The sequence below is a fragment of the Triticum aestivum genome, chromosome 2B (genome assembly GCF_018294505.1).
Source record: "Triticum aestivum cultivar Chinese Spring chromosome 2B, IWGSC CS RefSeq v2.1, whole genome shotgun sequence".
NCBI lineage: Eukaryota > Viridiplantae > Streptophyta > Magnoliopsida > Poales > Poaceae > Triticum > Triticum aestivum.
The window spans coordinates 84153502-84174918 of record NC_057798.1 but is presented as its reverse complement, the minus strand read 5'-3'; positions in this window follow the sequence as shown (position 1 = coordinate 84174918).

The window sequence follows — 21417 nt, the reverse complement described above, 5'->3', positions numbered from 1 at the left end:
GTAGACGTTGACATCAACGAGTAGGCTAAAGGCCCAGGTGGTGATCCTGAGCTTGTGAAGGACCACGTAGTATAGTTAGGCTTTCCAAGCCTCTTTTATTTTACTAGTTGTCTGTACTCAGACAAGTTACTTCCGCTGCTGGTTTGTATGACTGTATGACTTGAATGTTGGGTCGTGAGACCCGTACCTTTGTGTATGTTATGTATGGCTCTCTGAGCCTTAAATAAAGTACTTGTGTCATAGAGTCATGTTGTGATGCTTCGTTGTATTTGCACATATCGAGCATATTGTGTGTATGATTGAAATGCTTGGTATGTGTGGGATCTGACTACCTAGTTGTTTATCCTTAGTAGCCTCTCTTACCGGGAAATGTCTCCTAGTGTTACCGCTGAGCCATGGTAGCTTGCTACTGCTCTGGAACACTTAGGCTGGCCAGCATGTGTCCTTCTTCGTTTCTGTGTCTGTCCCTTCGGGGAAATGTCACGCATTGAGTACCGGAGTCCTGTTAGCCCGCTACAGCCCGGTTTACCGGAGTCCTGCTAGCCCAGTGCTACAGCCCGGACCCACTTGCTGATGACCGACACGTTCGAAGCTGGGTCATGGATGCCTGTCCCTGTAAGTCTGTGCCACTTTGGGTTTACGACTAGTCATGTCAGCCCGGGCTCCTTATCATATGGATGCTAGCGACACTATCATATACGTGAGCCAAAAGGCGCAAACGGTCCCGGGAAAAGGTAAGGCGACACCCGTGGGGATACCGTGCGTGAGGCCGCAAAGTGATATGAGGTGTTACCGGCTAGATCAATGTGACATCGAGTCGGGGTCCTGACACCCCAGTACTCCCCAACAACAACAACAAGCTACACCCCCAGTGCAAGAAGACGATGAAGACTTTCAGGCCCAGCCAACTCCATCTCCTAAGGTGAATCCAGCACTTCGCAGGCTTCGCAGAGGACAAAGGCCTCAAGTCCCTCTGTCGAGCGTTCTAGAAGGAGAAGTGCAACGTTCTCCCGTTGCACGACAAGTATTTTCTGAACCTGCTCCAACTGTGAATGTCTCCAAGTCTCAAGCACATGCTGCTGAAGACATTCTGGCTGCATCAGTCGAGGAAAATGAAGAAGAAGTACGTGTACCTACTCCCCCAGCGATTGTAGAAGAAGCAGTTCCAGATGTGAACGTGCCTGTGCCCGTCCCTCCTGTTCGTCAAGAGGAGGTTGACAATGTTGAGGCTGCCACCACCAACGCCAATGAAGCCAGTGACGTAGTCATGGCTGACGCTAATGTGGAGCCTGCGCCAACTAGTGTGCCTGAAGCTAATGTGGCCACTGAACCTGAAACCACTGATGCTGCACCTGAAACCAATGAGGATGCTGCACCTGAAGCCCATGAGGATGCTGCACCTGAAGCAAATACGACAACTACTCCCGAAGCACCTGTTGTGCAGCCTGACGCCTCAGCTGTTGCCCCTGCTCCTGTTCCGCCACCAAGGCCTCACACAATTGAGCAAGCATACAATCACGGTCAGCTTACCACTGTCCGATGGCCCATTCTGGTGCCTCCGCCCTCTGCCTCAGGACCGCAATTTGACTATCATGTTGAGCATAGGCCTCAGGTCCAGAAGCCAAAGCCAAGGTTGCCAAGGTTTCCAGGTACTGCCAACTCACCAGGGTCCTTCAATGCTAATGGCTTCAAAAGCCACAATACCTTCTTTGACAGCGCCAAGAACCCCTACTCCAAGCCAAGGATATCATCAGATCGGTTCTGGAGCTATCAGCAGACAAGCTATTACTCCTTTGTACTATATGATCAAGGGCGCATTTTCCCTCAAATATGCCTCGACACTGAAGCTATTGCTGGATTGCCATGCTTAGAAGAAGCACTTGATTGCTTTCGCGATGCTGGAATGCTCCACTTTGTGACAGACAAAGAACATTGGAATGAAGAGCTATTGCTTCAATTCTATGCCACTCTGCACATTCGCGGCTACTACAGAGACATCAAGACATGGGTTCTCGAGTGGATGACTGGAAATGTTCATCATGAAGCCAAAGCTATGGATATCATCGAGCTTACAGGGCTAGCCACTCCTGGAGAACTTTATGAGCCTGACTGTCAGCTACACCGGAATGCTGTGGAGAGCATCTTTCATAAGCCAGAACCCAATATGAGCCAGATGCTGAGCATGATGAACCCTTTGCCATCTGATGCTGAGTATCCCACACATTTCTTTGTTGAAGACCTTGAGTATCTGCCTCGCACCATATATCATATCATCAGGCGAACTCTATGGCCAGTCAAGGGACATTCATCAGCGGCCAAGCTTGAAGGAGCAATGAAGACTTTGGTCTTCTATATTCTCAATGGCATCAGCTTCAACACGCAAGAATTCTTCATCAGGCAACTTGCTGCTTCCGGCTCTGACCTATTTGGTCTGAAGTTCTATGCTCCATGGGTCATGCGCCTCATCAAGCGACACTCAACTGCCAATTATTAGCCCTCTGCTCGCAATCATATAATCTTTCTGCCAGAGGTTGATATGTCAGTTGATGCTATATACTCTGACCCTGCCAAGACGCCGCTTTGTCTTCAGAACATTGAGCACCAAAGCATCACTCAGCCTATTGAAGGTGTTCAAGCAGCAACATGAATCTATCCACTGGCTGGTAACACTCGTCTGCCTCACAGAGTGCCCACTGAAGCCACTGAAAGCACCATTGCCCAAAGGCCTCGGAAGCGTTCTCGCGTTCTCAATGACCGAGAACTTCTTGTGGCCCTTCATTAGAAACAGGATAAGCATCATTTCTGGCTCAAGAGACAGATGCAAAGCCTCTTGGTGGATGTCAATCGCATTCGCAACCTTGCCACCAAGAATGCCTTTGTTGCTCATGAAACTTGCCGGCGATCATGGAAGAGTTTGACCCTCCTCAGTGCTGAAGCTGATCTTCAAGACGATGGCTTCAATGAAAGATTCCAGTTTGACTCCACTCCTCCACGGACTGCTGTCTTACGTCGCACTCCATCTCTTGAAGACTCTAAATATTCTTCTTCCGCGGCAACAGTTAATGCCAGAGTGATCGATGATGAAGATGACGCTACTTCACCACCTCCTACTACTGCGCGCATCGACACTGCACCAAGTTCATCTGCACCGCCAACCAATGACAACGACCTAGCTGCTTCACCTACTCATGACGAGTAGATGCTCTATGTCTTCAAACCTTTTTGGTCATTACTGACAAAAGGGGGAGAAGCGTATGAGTTGATAGTCTTCAAGCGGGTTCATATGGGCGGTTGCATTATATTTTGCTGCGTGCTTAAAACTCTTGCATTTTGAAACATTTGGTTCTTTGAGTTGTAACACCTAAACTTGATGGTCGTCTGCTACTTCTGCTACTTATTTGCTTTACTATGATGCGATGATAAATTCCGCATGTGCGATGATAACTTCCGCACTTAGATCATTCTGCAGACGTCCATTTCTCATTATGCATGTCATTCTACTTACTATATCATTTCATGCATGATGAATTATCTTCATAAGTTGATGTGGATCTCCACAAGTACAACCTGCCATGTGCATTTGCATTCCAAAAGCAAATTACTTATATGCACATCTCAGGGGGAGCTCTTGCAACTTATGAAGACAATTCCCTATCCTTACAATTTCACATACTTTATCCCCGTTGAAAACTTCAACCAGTTTGTCATCAATCACCAAAAAGGGGGAGATTGTAAGTGCATCTAGTGCCACCCCTAGTTGGTTTTGGAGTATTGACGACAAAGTTGGTTGAGGGACTAATGCGTTTGTGAGAATTGCAGGATAACGCAGGTAGTGTCCCTCATTGATTCGGTTTACCTACCAGAGATGACCCCTAAAAATGCATGAAGACATTGAAGACAATGGTGGTAAGAGAAGATATTCATATTGAAGACTATGACATGAGAAGACATTACGTGAAGACTTTGGAGCGCGAAGACTGTGTAGTTTCGCTGTTTCCTTTTTTCTTCTTTGTTAAGTCATAGGAACCACCGTACTGCTAAGTGGGGTCCAAGTGAACTAAGTCAGAGTGACTGAAGTGATGCTCAACTCAAAACCTATGTCTTCGAGCGAAGACAATGAGAGCAAATCTTATCCAGAGCTGGATGAGTCAGCTTTGCTTGTAGCCCAAGAAATGTTGTCGCGTGTGTTTGAAATCTAACCGTTGGAACACGTGTCAGTTCCTTAGTGACCCAGGGTCATTTTGGACAAATCAGGTCGGGTTGCCTAGTGGCTATAAATAGCCCACCCCCTACACCATAAATTGGTGGCTGCTAAGAGTTTGTGCACGGCTTTTGTCGTTTGAGAGCAACCCACCTCGAAGCATTTGAGAGAGAGAAATCCTTGCGAGGACAAAGCCCAAACACCCAGAGCCAAAGAGTGTTAGGCATCACTGAAGTCTTTCTGTCTGTGTGACCTGAAGACTTATTACACTTGAGGACTGTGAATCCTCCAGCCGGTTAGGCGTCGCGTTCTGAGCATCCAAGAGTCATTGTGGATTGCCGGTGAATGAAGTCTGTGAAGGTTTGGAAGTCTCCCTTGAAGACTTACCAGAGTGATTGGGCGAGGACTGGGTGTCCTTAGCTCAAGGGGAATAAGGTGAAGACACGGTCTTCTGAGTTAAATCTCAGCCTCCCTAACCAGACGTACAGTTGTCACGGCAACTGGAACTGGTCCAACAAATCCTGTGTCTTCAACAAGCAACTGGTTCTATCCCTTCCCAACCTTACTTAAGTTTGTCTTCGTGAAGTCATTGCCTATCTGTGTATCTGTTTGACTTCATTGCTTGACTACTTCTGTTGATTGGCTTCATACTATCTTCCATATTGATCCTTACTACCTAGCTGCTACTTGTCCTGTACTTTCACATCATTACATACTTGACTATGGCTTGCTCAGGGTAGTTTATCTTCCGCTGCATATGAATTAGGTTATTTCTGTTGTTTGCCTTTGAAACTTCCAAGTTTTGAAGACTTTCATAAAAATTTCCTATTCACCCCCCCTCTAGTCGATACTAGCACTTTCACATAGGAGTCAAAATGCAGTATAGGACCAGGACAAGGAAACTCCTGTTATCAAATCAACACACAACTTGTAGCAAAACAACAATAGAATACATTATAACGAGAGTAAGCTTGAATCAAACAGCACAGAAACATGTGTATATCTCATGTGAGCATCATGCTGTGGTTTTATTAAACAATGATACAGCAACAGAATACAATATCTTCAATGCAAATTATGGTACTTGTAGCAAAACTGCATAAGCTTTGAATTTTCAAAGAATAAGTTCGAAAGAAAGTATAGCAGTGCGTAAGCTCAGGTTACCTGGGTTGTCGACCAGCGGTGCCTTCCACTTTGCCCTTGTTGTTCAGGTTCTTGATATTCTGAATACACAGAAATCTCAGCTCAGAACTTGTAATACACATCGCTGCTTGTCTAAGAAAATAGACTACCTAGTCATATTGCCATGAGATAGTTCATGGTGTACCTTTTGTTTCCATGGCCCCTTGAACTGGTTTGGAATGGTTGGAGTTGTCCATTTCCCATCTTATACAATCTGCACCTTCAAATAGAACAAATATATGTCAAACATAGATGAGCAGAAAATACCAACTAATCAACGAAAAAACTAACGTGCAGATAGTACTCGAACAAATCAAAGAGGAAGGAAACAAGACATCTGCTTTGCTAGCTAGGAGTGGGTAAACTGAAACATGAGCATGTTGGCCTAACGTTGTCGTAACAGCCGGATGGGATGAAGCATCGTTCTAAATAAAAGGAAAGGCGGCGGAGAGGCTAGTGCATCGTCTGATGCGCCTGCCTGCCAGGGAGATTAAGGCAAGACTAGCGGAATTTGGCTGCCATCAATTAGTTGAGCCATAAGATTGGTTAGTCTAGCAAGCATATTAATGTTTGAACGATTCAGCATTGATAAGGTTTTTACAACAAACATGTTGGCATCATGAGGCTGGCACATGCCGGATCCAGACAGAGACAAGCAACAAGACCCCCACCCACTACTAAGAAGTAGAGCATCTAACAGAACTGCGAGAGATGAAGCAAGCAAGGGGAGGCCAGCAATTCAGTTTGCCAGGAGCAGTAACATGTTGGATAAGAATTGGGAGGCCGACAATTTCAGTCAATGGCAACAGAAAAGCTGCAGCAGGCTCTCCTTGAAAAACAAAGAGGCCAGCTCTGTATCTATTGTTGTTCACAACTTCACACAGATTATATGCACAACATGTCAACTTATCCGAAGCAAGCAACAGATTATTTGGGACCAAAGCAATGTCTGCATTCTAATAGTAGTACAAATTAAGCAAAGATACCATAGCAGAATGGAAGCTCCAAACTGCTGCTGCACAAATTTGAAGAGATGAACACGTACATAGCATATGCATCCATTCTACTGTACTACAAAATGAACCAAAGACAAGATGCATTCAAGAAGCATTCATCCATAGCAGGACAGAAGCAAGACAAACTGTTGCTCCACACAGTCAGTCGCTGTCAGCTACAGCTCCATACAAGACGCCAAAGACAAGTTAGCAACGGCCAGTTTATCGTGCATGAAACAAAAACACTCCCTCGAAACAGGGCATATGCAGAGTGCGGGGAAACAGAGTAAGCCGTATGCAGAAATGAAAGAACAGTAAGCAATCTAACAACATTATTATCTCTCCAGCATGAATATGTGAGCACATACTAAGTAGCATCAGCAGAAGGTTAACTGAAATGACACTCCAGAAGATAAACTGAAATTACAAGGAACTACTCTCTGCTTTGACAACAGAAGGTATACTCACGCATTTATATTATATTGTTGGTACAGGAAATATGCCATAAAGCATATAAGCATACACACAAGATACTTAGGCTACTAATCGACTTCCAAAGCTATTTACAAATAAGCAAGGCCTCATTCCCACTGTAGAAATCATCAAAGGTGGATGGTTTATCTGTGCTCGCATAAAATTCTTTTCAGATTTGTATCATAAGACAAAGCAGTAGTAATTCAGTTTGCAACACTATAGATTGCTCTGAAAGTGGACCACAAACTGTACATAATTAGGACAACCGGCAAACAAATGAAGAAGTACAACGTTTGTAACAGCAAAGTTAGGAGCAGAAATGTGTAATGTTATCGGTTGTAACAGCAAAGTTAGGAGCATATAAGCAAACAGGTGCCAACCCAAGTTTCTACTGGTAAAGCAAGCATCACCAATGCAATGTGTAATGTTATCGGAGGATGGGGGCGAATGCGCATACTTCTCTGTGAGGTTGGGATCGCCAAAAGGATTGGAATCGTTGGAGTAGCCCGACACCACGTTGGCCTTCATCTTCTTGGCCACCTTCTCGGCCTGCAGAAGCAGCACCATCGACAAACAAGTTAGCAACAGAAACCCTAGGCACGGGGCAGGAAGGCAGCCGAGCGGAAACCCCCACCTTCTTCTACGCCTTCTTGGACATGTACTCCAGGATCTGCTCCTCGGTGACGCCCCCGCGCTTGGCGCTCCCGCTCCGCCTCCTCCGGCGGTCCCCGGAGTCGGAGCCGGAGCCGGACGCCTGCGAATCACTTGCGCCGCTGGAGGAGGAGGAGGAGGAGGAGGACGGGGCGGCCTTGCGGCGGCTCCTGCGGCGGTGGCGGCTGCGGCCCCGGCGGGGCGAGCCGCCGGAGTTGGAGTCCGAGTCCGAGTCGGACGGCGACCGCCACCGCCGCGACGAGCTCCGGCTGCCCTCTGCGTCACGCTCCTTCCTAGGCATGTCGGCTACGGGAGGGAAATGCGGCTGGTCGTGGAGATTTGGCGTGTTGATGGAGCTGAGCCGATTAACTGAACGAACAAATTGGGGCTGGCGGTTGGGTCGATCCAGAGATCTAGAGAGGAGGAGAGGAGGAGGAGTCATGGGTTGGAGGGTTGGAGGGGATCGATCCATATGGATCTCGCCGGACAGAGGGTGCCGGAGGTGGTGGCGGATTGGAGGGGATCGATCCATATGGATCTCGCCAGACAGAGGGCGCCGGAGGTGGTGGCGGACAGAGGGTGCCGGAGGTGGCGGCGGCCAGGGAGGAGTGGAGCACTAGGGTTCAAGAGAGAGAGAGAGAGGAGGGCACGAGGGGTTGGGTGCGGTTGGGTGCGTGGGAGGGAGTGCGGGTTGTGGGTTGGGCGACGTGGGTGAGACGGGCGGGCCGTTGGATCAGGAGCATCCGACGGTGATTAGGCACGATCCGCGTGAGATGCTCCTGGACCAATCAGAACGCAGTTATCAGTACTACATTTTTTGACCATCTAAATTGGTCGTAATCGACTAAAAGTAAGGTGCTAAATCATATAGGCTATTTTATGATCTGAAAAATAAAATGAAAATAAAATACCTTCTCATGTTTCATCAAATTTGACCTTAGTTTTCAGGAATAGTGACAAACCGAAATAAGACAAATATCTTTTAAAAGAGTTAGAAGAAATTAGTTTTTTAAATCATTTTCCATTTTTAAAGTGTCCAAAATGAGTTTTTTTGTGAAGGACATACTATATATTTGTTGTAAAATTTTACCAAATCAATTTTCTAAAATAATAGGCCATATATAATGCACAACTGACCAAATAGTTGAGTGTCCAAAGCTTTTATCCACCTCCCGTGAAAAAGACAAATATCCGCCGATTCAGCTGGAAGCGGGTCAAATTTGAACTGTAGCTGCCTTGTAGTTTGCTCTTTATTTTTTCCAAAAACCATTTCTAGGTACATAAGTATCTATTTAATCATAGAAACACCAAAAAAATTCCAAGATTCAACCACTAGCTAGGAACGGTCAAGCCCGCCGTTTTGACCGCATTTTGAAACGGGCATACAAAATTCAAAAAAAATCAAAAAATTGGAAAACCTTCGCGTTGTGTCATTATATGTGACCAAGTTTCCAGGAAAAATAATAAACTTGTAATACGGTAATTATTTTTAAAAGTGTTCTCAGAAATGAGCTATCATGCGTGAAGATTCATGGCTTTCAAGCCAAATGATCAATCTTATGGCCACATTCATGGCATAGTTTGTTCAAATGATCTCATATTGTGCACAATGGTACATCTTGGAATTCCAAACAATGTTGCCTAAGGAAGTTTTCATTTTCTTTGCACGGAAAATTCATTTTTCATTTTCCGAGTGCCCAAAAGGAGATTTTTTTGTGAAGGAACTACCAAATAATTGTTGCAAAAATGGACCAAATAAATTTTATAAAATACTAGGCCATATATAATGCACAATTGACAAAATGGTTGGGTGAAAAAAGTTTTGATCCACCTCTGGTGAAAAAGACAGATTGTCGTCGATTCAGGTGGAAACGGGTCAAATTTGAACTATAGCTGCCTCATAGTTTGCTCTTTATTTTTTCCAAAAATCATTTCTAGGTACATAAGTATCTATTAATCAGAGAAACACCAAAAAATTATAAAATTCAACCACTAGCTAGGAACGGTCATTCCCGTCGTTTTGACCGCATTTTGAAACGGGCATAAAAAATTAAAAAAAAATCAAAAAATTGGAAAACCTTCGCATTGTGTCATTATATATGACCAAGTTTCCAGGAAAAATAATAAACTTGTAATACAGAAATTATTTTAAAAAAGTGTTCTGAGAAATGAGCTATCATGCGTGAAGATTCATGGCTTTCAAGCCAAATGATCAATCTTATGGCCACATTCATGGCATAGTTTGTTCAAATGATCTCATATTGTGCACAAGGGTGCATATTGGAATTCCAAACAATGTTGCCTAAGGGAGTTTTCACTTTCTTTGCATGAAAAAACCATTTTTCATTTTCCGAGTGCCCAAAAGGAGGTTCTTTCGTGAAGGAACTACCAAATAATTGTTGCAAAATTGGACCAAATCAATTTTATAAAATACTAGGACATATTTAATGCACAATTAACAAAATGGTTGGGTGCAAAAAGTTTTGATCCACCTCTCGTGAAAAAGACAAATTTTCGCCGATTCAGCTGGATGCGGGTGAAATTTGAACTGCAGCTGCCTCATAGTTTGCTATTTATTTTTTCCAAAAATCATTTATAGTTACATAAGGACCTATTTAATCATAAATACATGGTTTGGTGGCGATAAGTCGAGGTTTGGGCGGTGGCCGAGAGCCCCAACTCTAGAGCGCGTAAACTCGCATGCCCGCCGCGTGGTCACCGCGTGAACGTGGCGTTGCCATGTGTTCTGGGCGGCCTTACTATGTCTAGTGGGTTCGGCACTCCCCAGGTAGGTGCTAGGAAGAAAATCACAACATAAGATTCTCACGAGGAGACCGATCGATGCTTAAACATGAATAAGCAGCCAAGTGTTTGATTTGCGGTATGGGAAATGCACATGGCTAATGGGCGTGAGTTTTGGCTGAGGATGATCAGTTACTAAGAAGACCGTCTTCACAAATTTTCAGCTCAAAAGGAGGAGCCTATGTGGTACTTGCTTTGCAAACTACCACACTGGACATAAATACGAATGTTGAAGCTCGACTCAAAATAATGAATGGATTGAGCTGGCATTTGGTTGAGGATGGTTATTTGGGCATAGAAAAGCACTGTAGAAAATGGATACTATTTGGACATGCCAAAGTGGTACTTCCTTCACAAACTGTTATTTTGAACAGAATAGGAAAATGAATATTTTTGAATTATTTTTGAACTAGGCAAGGAAAGTTTTTACATATTTGACGAAGATATGACCCAAAGAATTTATGAGATTGTTTTGGGAATTTTGGGAATGACAGAAATATAGGTTGCTTCACAACCTAGGGCAAAAACTGCCACATGGACATGACACATAGGCAAAACTGATGAGGTGGCGCCTAGTCATAGCAACCCACCACAATTTACAAGGCTATGACCATCTATATTGGTCGTTAACAACTAGAAATAAGGCAGCGGACTAGCGCTGTTTGCTTTATGACCTTTTCGTGTAAGGAAATTATGAACTTTCTGACCAAAATGGTCGCAATGGTTTAGGGTTTGGAGCCCCTCAAACAGCTTTTGACCAATTGGTCTGAAATGGTCATAGATCTATGACCAATTCTTCCAGGGTCACTGACAGAAGGTCACTAGTTGACATATTTCTTGTAGTGTTGCGCCAAGAGCTCGAAGTTCATTTGTGATGTCAGTGAGGCGATCAAACGTGAGCTGGACATTTTCATTGTTGTTTCTCTTGAAGCGGTTGAAGAGGTTGCGAAGAACACTGATTCTTTGATCTCTCTGGGTTGAGACGCCTTCGTTGACCTTGGATAGCCAGTCCCAGACTAGCTTCGACATTTCCAGAGCACTCACACGGCCTACTGTCCTTTGGTCAGATGACCACAGATGATGTTCTTTGTAGTAGAGTCCAGTTGAATGAACTTCTTGACATCAGTGGGGGTGACACCTTCACCAGTTTTGGGAACGCCATTCTTGACGACATACCAGAGGTCGACATCAATGGCTTCAAGATGCATATGCATCTTATTCTTCCAGTAGGGATCTTCAGTTCCATCGAACACGGGGCAAGCAGCGGAGACATTTATTATCCTTGTAGTCGACATAGCTGAAACTCCAGGTGGTTAAACCGAATCACACAGAACAAGGGAGTACCTTGCTCTAATACCAATTGAAAGTGCTAGTATCGACTAGAGGGGGGGTGAATAGGCGATTTTTATGAAAGTCTTCAAAACTTAGAAGTTTCGAAGACAAACAGCAGAAATGACCTAATCGATATGCAGCGAAAGATAAACTACCCTAAGCAAGCCATAGTCAAGTATGCAATTATGTGAAAGTACAGGACTAATAGCAGCTAGGAAGTAAGGATCGGGATGGAAGATAGTATGAAGCCAATCAACAGTAGTAGTCAAGCAATGAAGTCAAACAGATACACAGATAGGCAATGACTTCATGAAGAAAAACTTAAGTAAATGATGGAAAGGGATAGAACCAGTCGCTTGTTGAAGACACAGGATTTGTTGGACCAGTTCCAGTTGCTGTGACAACCGCACGTCTGGTTAGGGAGGCTGAGATTTAACTCAGAAGACCGTGTCTTCACCTTATTCCCCTTGAGCTAAGGACACCCAGTCCTCGCCCAATCACTCTGGTAAGTCTTCAAGGGAGACTTCCAAACCTTCACAGACTTCGTTCACCGGCAATCCACAATGACTCTTGGATGCTCAGAACGCGACGGCTAACCGGCTGGAGGATTCATAGTCCTCAAGTGTAATAAGTCTTCACGTCACACAGACAGAAAGACTTCAGTGATGCCTAACACTCTTTGGCTCTGGGTGTTTGGGCTTTTGTCCTCACAAGGATTTCTCTCTCTCAAATGCTTCGAGGTGGGTTGCTCTCAAACGACAAAACTTGTGCACAAACTCTGAGCAGCCACCAATTTATGGTGTAGGGGGGTGGCTATTTATAGCCACTAGGCAACCCGACCTGATTTGTCCAAAATGACCCAGGGTCACCAAGGAACTGACACGTGTTCCAATGGTCAGATTTCAAACACACGCGGCAACTTTACTTGGGCTACAAGCAAAGCTGACTCATCCAGCTCTAGATAAGATTTGCTCTCATTGTCTTCGCTCGAAGACAAGTTGAGCATCACTTCAGTCACTCTGACTTAGTTCACTTGGACCCCACTTAACAGTACGGTGGTTCCTATGACTCAACAAAGAAGAAAAGGAAACAGCGAAACCACACAGTCTTCGTGCTCCATAGTCTTCACATAATGTCTTCTCATGTCATAGTCTTCAATATGAATATCTTCTCATACCACCATTGTCTTCAATGTCTTCATACATTTTTAGGGGTCGTCTCCGGTAGGTAAACCGAATCAATGAGGGCACTACCTGCGTTATCCTGCAATTCTCACAAACGCATTAGTCCCTCAACCAACTTTGTCGTCAATACTCCAAAACCAACTAGGGTGGCACTAGATGCACTTACAAACATCATGGCAGTTCTGCTGAAAACAGCGTCAGTCCGGGTTAGTTTCATTCAAATCATGCAACTTAGAGTCCAAAACAAGGGCAAAAGTGTTTGGAAAAGTAGATACGTTGGAGACGTATCAACTCCCCCAAGCTTAAACATTTGCTTGTCCTCAAGCAATTCAGTTGATAAACTGAAAGTGATAAAGAAAAACTTTTACAAACTCTGTTTGCTCTTGTTGTTGTAACATGAAAAGCCAGCATTCAAGTTTCAGCAAATATTATGAACTAACCATACTCACAATAACACATAGGTCTCACAATTACTCATATCAATAACATAATCAGCTAGCAAGCTATAATAACAAAACTCGGATGACAACACTTTCTCAAAATAATCATAACATGATATAACAAAATGGTATCTCGCTAGCCCTTTCTGAGACTGCAAAACATAAATGCAGAGCACCTTTAAAGACCAAGGACTGACTAAACATTGTAATTCATGGTAAAAGGGATCCAGTCAAGTCATACCAATATAAACCAATAGTAATGAATGCAAATGAGAGTGTGCTCTCCAGAGGGTGCTTTTTAATAGGAAGGGGGATGACTCAACATAAGAGTAAATAGATAGGCCCTTCGCAGAGGGAAGCAGGGATTTGTAGAGGTGCCAGAGATCGATTTTAAAATAGAGATTGAATAACATTTTGAGCGGCATACTTTCGCTGTCAACGCAACAACTATGAGATGGCTGTATCTTCCATACGACATGCATTATAGGCAGTTCCCAAATAGAATGGTAAAGGTTTATACTCCCCCAACCACCAACAAGCATCAATCCATGGCTTGCTCGAAACAACGAGTGCCTCCAACATACAACAGACCTGGGGGAGTTTCGTTTAATTATTTTGATTTGCTTTGATCTTTTTGGATCATGGGACTGGGCATCCCGGTTACCGGCCCTTTCTCGTGAATGAGGAGCGGAGTCCACTCCTCTTGAGAATAACCCACCTAGCATGGAAGATATAGGCAGCCCTAGTCGAAACATGAGCTGCTCGAGCATACAAAACATAATTTCATTTGAAGGTTTGGAGTTTGGCACATACAAATTTACTTGGAACAGCAGGTAAATACCGCATATAGGAAGGTATAGTGGACTCATATGGAACAACTTTGGGGTTTATGGAGTTTGGATGCACAAGCAGTATTCCCGCTTAGTACAGGTGAAGGCTAGCAAAAGACTGGGAAGCGACCAACTGAGAGAGCGACAATAGTCATAAACATGCATTAAAATTAATTCACACCGAATACAAGCATGAGTAGGATATAATCCACCATGAACATAAATATCATGAAGGCTATGTTGATTTGATTCAACTACATGCATGAACATGTGCCAAGTCGAGTCACTCAATTCATTCAAAGGAGGATACCATCCCAGCATACCACATCATAATCATTCTAATAGCATGTTGGCACGCAAGGTAAACCATTATAACTCATAGCTAATCAAGCATGGCACAAGCAACTATAATCTCTAAATGTCATTGCAAATATGTTTACTTCATAATAGCTGACTCAGGAACGATGAACTCATCATATTTACAAAAACAAGAGAGGTCGAGTTCATACCAGCTTTTTCTCATCCCAATAAGTCCATCATATATCGTCATTATTGCTTTCACTTGCACGACCGAACGATGTGTATAATAATAAGAGTGCACGTGCATTGGACTAAGCTTGAATCTGCAAGCATTCAACTCAAGAGAGAAGACAGGGTAATATGGGCTCTAAGTTAAATAAACAATCATGCATATGAGAGCCACTAAACATTTTCAATGTAGTCTTCTCGACCCCCAAAAGAAAGAAAAGAAAAGAAAACTATTTACACGGGAAATCTCCCAACATGTAAAAGAAGAACAAGAAATCTTTTTGGGTTTTCATTTTAATTTCTAGTACAAGCATATAATTTAAACTAACTAATTTTTTGGTTTCTTCTTAAGGTTTATCAAACACACAAGAAGAAAACTAGAAAAAGAAATTTAAACTAGTATGGATAATACAATGAAAGAGTATGAGCACCGACGACTAGTATGTGAACATGAATGTAAAGTCGGTGACAAATACGTACTCCCCCAATCTTAGGCTTTTGGCCTAAGTTGGTTTAATACCAAGGGCCGCCTGGCTGATATCCATAAGTGAAACTGGGGTTGTACTAAGATGCAGAGGCAACAGCCTTCTGAGCAGCAGCGTGTTGGCGAGCTGCCTCCATTCCCCTCTCGTATTCAGCTGCTTCTTCCCTGGTGACAACATATCTTCCTTTTGGCTGATAATCAAAAAGGTAGGGAGCAGGAAGAGTAATAGGGACGACGTTGCGTCTGTCATAGATTAGTCGATAATGGAGAAATTGTTCATTCCTCTCAAGAAAATGATGATCGAACATAGCTTCTTTGTGCAAATAAACAGGAGGTAAAATCATATCCCCCTCTCGTGGGGCTATATTAAGAAAATTAGCCACACGGGTTTCATAAATTCCTCCAAATAAATCCCCCTTCTACTATTATTCTGCAACCTACGTGCAACTATTACCCCAAGTTATAACCTTTATAACCTGACACAGCACTCAAGAGGACACAAAGATCAGGGACACACATGTGACATGCTTCGTCCTTACCGTTAATGCATCTACCGATAAAAAGAGCAAAATAATGTATAGCAGGAAAATGAATGCTCCCTATGGTAGCTTGTGCTATGTCCCTAGATTCTCCCACAGTAATACTAGCAAGAAAATCCCTAAATTCAGATTTGCGAGGATCATTAATATTACCCCACTGCGGGAGTTTGCAAGCAGTTGTGAAATCCTCTAAATCCATGGTATAAGATGTATCATAAATATCAAACATGACACTAGGAGAATTACACGCACAGATATATTGGAACCGCACAAAGGAATCAGTCAATTGATAGTATTGAGGACACTTATCTTGTAAGAAGTCCTCCAGCTCGGCATTACGCACATACGCGTCAAATTCCACCTTGAAGCCTGCTTCGACCATAAAATCATCGGATGGCCACTCACAAGCTCGTACATTTGCGTCCCTCGGCAATTCAACATCTTGCTCACGTATAGCAATCCTTGGCCCTTTCTTTGCCGAGGAACCACCTTGTACATTCTTCTAAGCATAATTCTTTTTCTGAAAATTTCTGAAATTTTAGTAACTTCAAAATAAAAGTGAATAAAACTAAACAAGATTGATAGCAATTACTCCTACAAGTGCCTAGAGCCTATGCCATGCATTGGAATTTCTTGGGACCTCAAAAATTTAACATGCAAGCTCAAGAACATGGTCAGCTATGCAGCAAAAATTTGCAATGAATAAAGCACTAGAACAAAAACTATTTGGACCAATGGAGGAGTCACATACCAAGAAACAATCTCCCAAAGCAGTTTTGTGAATGGAGCTTTGAGCAAGGAGATCGAAAATCGCAGCAAAACGAGCTAGAACTCGTGCTTGAGCTGGATGGGGATTTTTGGGTAGAAGATGAAGTGTGTGGGTGCTGGCATAAGTGGAGGGGGGCCAGCAGGGACCCACGAGACAGGGTGGTGCGCCCTATAGGGGGGCGCCCTACACTCTCGTGGCCTGGTGCTTGCCCCTCCTACAGTGATTTCAGTGCCTAAAATCCTCAAATATTCCAGAAAAAATCATACTAAATTTCAGGGCATTTGGAGCACTTTTATTTTCGGACTATTTTTTAATGCACGAATAATTCAGAAAACAGACGGATAATACTATTTTTTCTTTATTTATTCTAAATAACAGAAAGTAAAAAGAGGGTACAGAAGGTTGTGCCTTCTAGTTTCATCGATCTCGTGATCATCAAAATGAATCCACTAACAAGGTTGGTCAAGTCTTGTTAACAAACTCATTCCGAGTAACACGGAACCGGGGAAATTTTGAATAACACTAAGTTACCTCAATGGGGATATGGAAATCCCCAACAATAAGAATATCATACTTTTTCTTGACAGTAGGAAGAGGAAATTCAAAACCTCCAAAAATGATAGTTGGAACTTTTTCAATAGAATTGATGCTATGAACTTGAAATTGTTTCCTCGAAAAGTGTACCATATGCTCATTACCATTAACATGAAAAGTGACATTGCCTTTGTTGCAATCAATAACATCCCTTGCAGTATTAAGAAAAGGTCTACCAAGGATAATAGACATACTATCGTCCTCAGAAATATCAAGAATAGCAAAGTCCGTTAAGATAGTGACATTTGCAACCACAACAGGCACATCCTCACAAATGCCGACAGGTATAGCAGTTGATTTATCAGCCATTTGCAAAGATATTTCAGTAGGTGTCAACTTATTCAATTCAAGTCTACGATATAAAGAGATAGGCATAACACTAACACCGGCTCCAAGATCACATAAAGCAGTTCTAACATAACTTTTAATAGAGCATGGTATAGTTGGTACACCCGGATCTCTAAGTTTCTTTGGTATTCCACCCTTAAAAGTGTAATTAGCAAGCATGGTGGAAATTTCAGCTTCCGGTATCTTTCTTTTATTTGTAATGATATCCTTCATATACTTAGCATAGGGATTTACTTTCAGCATATCAGTTAAGCGCATACGTAAGAAAATAGGTCTAATCATGTCAGCAAAGCGCTCAAAATCCTCATCATCCTTTGACTTGGATGGTTTAGGAGGAAAGGTCATCGGTTTCTGAACCCATGGTTCTCTTTCTTTACCGTGCTTCCTAGCAACAAAATCTCTCTTATCATAATGTTGATTCTTTGATTGTGGGTTATCAAGATCAACAGCAGGTTCAATCTCTACATCTTTGTTTTTGCTAGGTTGAGCATCAACATGAACATTATCATTAATATTATCACTAGGTTCATGTTCATCACCTGATTGTGTTTCAGCATCAGAAATAGTAATATCATTGGGATTCTCAGGTGTGTTTAAAGTAGGTTCACTATAAGCATGCAAAGTTCTATCATCTTTCTTCTTTTTCTTTTTAGAAGAACTAGCTGCCTCAAAATTATTTCTCTAAGAATCTTGCTCAATTCTCTTAGGGTGGCCTTCAGGATACAAAGGTTCCTAAGTCATTCTACCAGTTCTAGTAGCCACTCTAACAGCAAAGTCATTTCTATGATTTAATTCATCAAGCAAATCATTTTGAGCTTTGAGTACTTGCTCAACTTGAGTAGAAACCATAGAAGCATACTTGCTAACGCGGTGAAGTTCATCTTTAACTCTAGCCAGATTATCACTTACACGTCCTATCTCGAAAGCATTATTCTTTAACTCTCTACCAACATAAGCATTAAAACTTTCTTGTCTAGCCATAAAGTCATCAAATTCATCTAAGCATGGGCTATGAAATTTAGTAGAGGGGACTTAACCTTTATCATATTTATATAGAGAATTTACCTTTACTACCTGTGTCGGGTTATCAAGACAATGTGGTTCTTCAGGCGGTATATTAAGACCATGTATTTCTTCAATAGGAGGTAAATTCTTAACATCTTTAGCTTTAATACCTTTTTCTTTCATTGATTTCTTTGCCTCTTGCATATCTTCAGGACTGAGAAATAAAACACCTCTCTTCTTCGGAGTGGGTTTAGGAATAGGCTCAAGAGTTGGCTCAATTGGTTCAGGAATTACTTCAGGAACTGGCTCAGGAAGAGTCCAATTATTTTCATTAGTCAACATATTATTCAATAGTATTTCAGCTTGATCGACTGTTCTTTCCCTGAAAACACAACCAGCACAACTATCCAAGTAGTCCTTGGAAGCATCGGTTAGTCCATTATAAAATATATCAAGTATTTCATTTTTCTTAAGAGGATGATCGGGCAAAGCATTAAGTAACCGGAGAAGCCTCCCCCAAGCTTGTGGGAGACTCTCTTCTTTGATTTGCACAAAATTATATATTTCCCGCAAGGCAACTTGTTTCTTATGAGCACGGAAATATTTAGCAGAAAAGTAATAAATCATATCCTGGGGACTACGCACACAACCAGGAGCAAGAGAATTATACCAAGTCTTAGCATCACCCTTTAATGAGAACGGAAATACCTTAAGGATATAATAATAGTGAGACTTCTCATCATTAGTAAACAGGGTGGCTATATCATTCAACTTGGTAAGATGTGCAACAACAGTTTCAGATTCAAGGCCATAAAAAGGATTAGATTCAACTAAAGTAATAATCTCAGGCTCAGCAGAGAATTCATAATCCTTATCAGTAACACAGATAGGTGAAGTAGCAAAAGCAGGATCGGGTTTCATTCTAGCATTAAGAGACTGCTGCTTCCATTTAGCTAATAATTTCTTAAGATCATATCTATCATTGCAAGCAAAGATTTCCCTAGCAGCTTCTTCATTCATAACGTAACCCTTTGGAACAACAGGTAATACATAATCATTGGGAGAACCTTCATCATCACTATCATCAGTAATAGGATCTTTAGTAATTTCATCCCCCCTAACTCTAGCAAGTTGTTCATCAAGAAATTCACCTAATGGCAAAGTAGTATCACGCACAGAAGTAGTTTCATCATGCATAGCAGAGGTGGCATCATCAATAACATGCGACATATCAGAATTCATAGCAGTAGCAGGTTTAGGTGTCGCAAGCCTACTAATAACGGAAGGAGAATCTACTGCAAGGCTAGATGGCAGTTCCTTACCTCCCCTCGTAGTTGAGGGCAAAATGGTAGTTCGGTCGTCTTTCAAGTTCTTCATAGTGATCAACTGATATAAATCCCAAGTGACTCAGAGAATAGAGCTATGCTCCCCAGCAATGGCGCCAAAAATTAGTCTTGATAACCCACAAGTGTAGGGGATCGCAACAGCTTTCGAGGGTATAGTATTCAACCCAAATTTATTGATTCGACACAAGGGGATCCAAAGAATATTCTTGAGTATTAGCAGTTGAGTTGTCAATTCAACCACACCTGGATAACTTAGTATCTGCAGCAAAGTATTTAGTAGCAAAAGTGGTATGATAATAATGGTAACGGTAGCAAAAGCAAAGATAAATGTTTTTGCATTTTTGTAGTAGTTGTAACAGTAGCAATGGAAAAGTAAATGAGCGAAGAACAATATGTGAAAAGCTCGTAGGCAATGGATCAGTGATGGATAATTATGCTGGATGCGATTCCTCATGTAATAGCTATAACATAGGGTGACACAGAACTAGCTCCAATTCATCAATGTAATGTAGGCATGTATTCCATAAATAGTCATATGTGCTTATGGAAAAGAACTTGCATGACATCTTTTGTCCTACCCTCCCGTGGAAGCGGGGTCCTAGCGGAAACTAAGGGATATTAAGGCCTCCTTTTAATAGAGAACCGGAACAAAGGATTAGCACATAGTGAATACATGAACTCCTCAAACTACGGTCATCACCGAGAAGTATCCCAATTATTGTCACTTCGGGGTTGTCGGATCATAACACATAATAGGTGACTATAGACTTGCAAGATAGGATCAAGAACACACATATATTCATGAAAACATAATAGGTTCATATCTAAAATCATGGCACTCGGGCCCTAGTGACAAGCATTAAGCATAGCAAAGTCATAGCAACATCAATCTCAGAACACAGTGGGTACTAGGGATCAAACTCTAACAAAACTAACTTGATTACATGGTAAATCTCATCCAACCCATCACCGTCCAGCAAGCCTACGATGGAATTACTCACGCACGGCGGTGAGCATCATGAAATTGGTGATGGAGGATGGTTGATGATGACGATGGCGATGAATCCCCCTCTCCGGAGCCCCGAACGGACTCCAGATCAGCCCTCCCAAGAGAGATTAGGGCTTGGCGGCGGCTCCGTGTCGTAAAACGCGATGAATCTTTCTCTCTAATTTTTTTCTGCCCGAACATGAATATATGGAGTTGGAGTTGAGGTCGGTGGAGGTCCAGGGGGGCCACGAGATAGGAGGGCGCGCCCTAGGGGGGGCGCCCCCCTGTCTCGTGGACAGCCTGTGGCCCCCCTGGTATTGATTCTTTCGCCAAAAATTCTTATTAATTCCAAAAAGTGCCTCCGTGGATTTCCAGGACATTCCGAGAACTTTTCTTTTCTACACATAAAACAACATCATGGCAGTTCTGCTGAAAACAGCGTCAGTCCAGGTTAGTTTCATTCAAATCATGCAAGTTAGAGTCCAAAACAAGGGCAAAAGTGTTTGGAAAAGTAGATACGTTGGAGACGTATCAATATTCAACTGCTCTTCCTGTGCATCAGTCATTTGAATTGGTGATGGAGAAATCTGGAGTGAAAACAAGGTCTTCAGAGCAGACAATGCTACCTGCTGAAGCAGATATCTTGCTGGTTACAGATAGCTCTTCAGAGGAGGATTTCAGAGGCAGATGACCAGTCCTATTATCCCCCTGAGGTGCATGCTCAA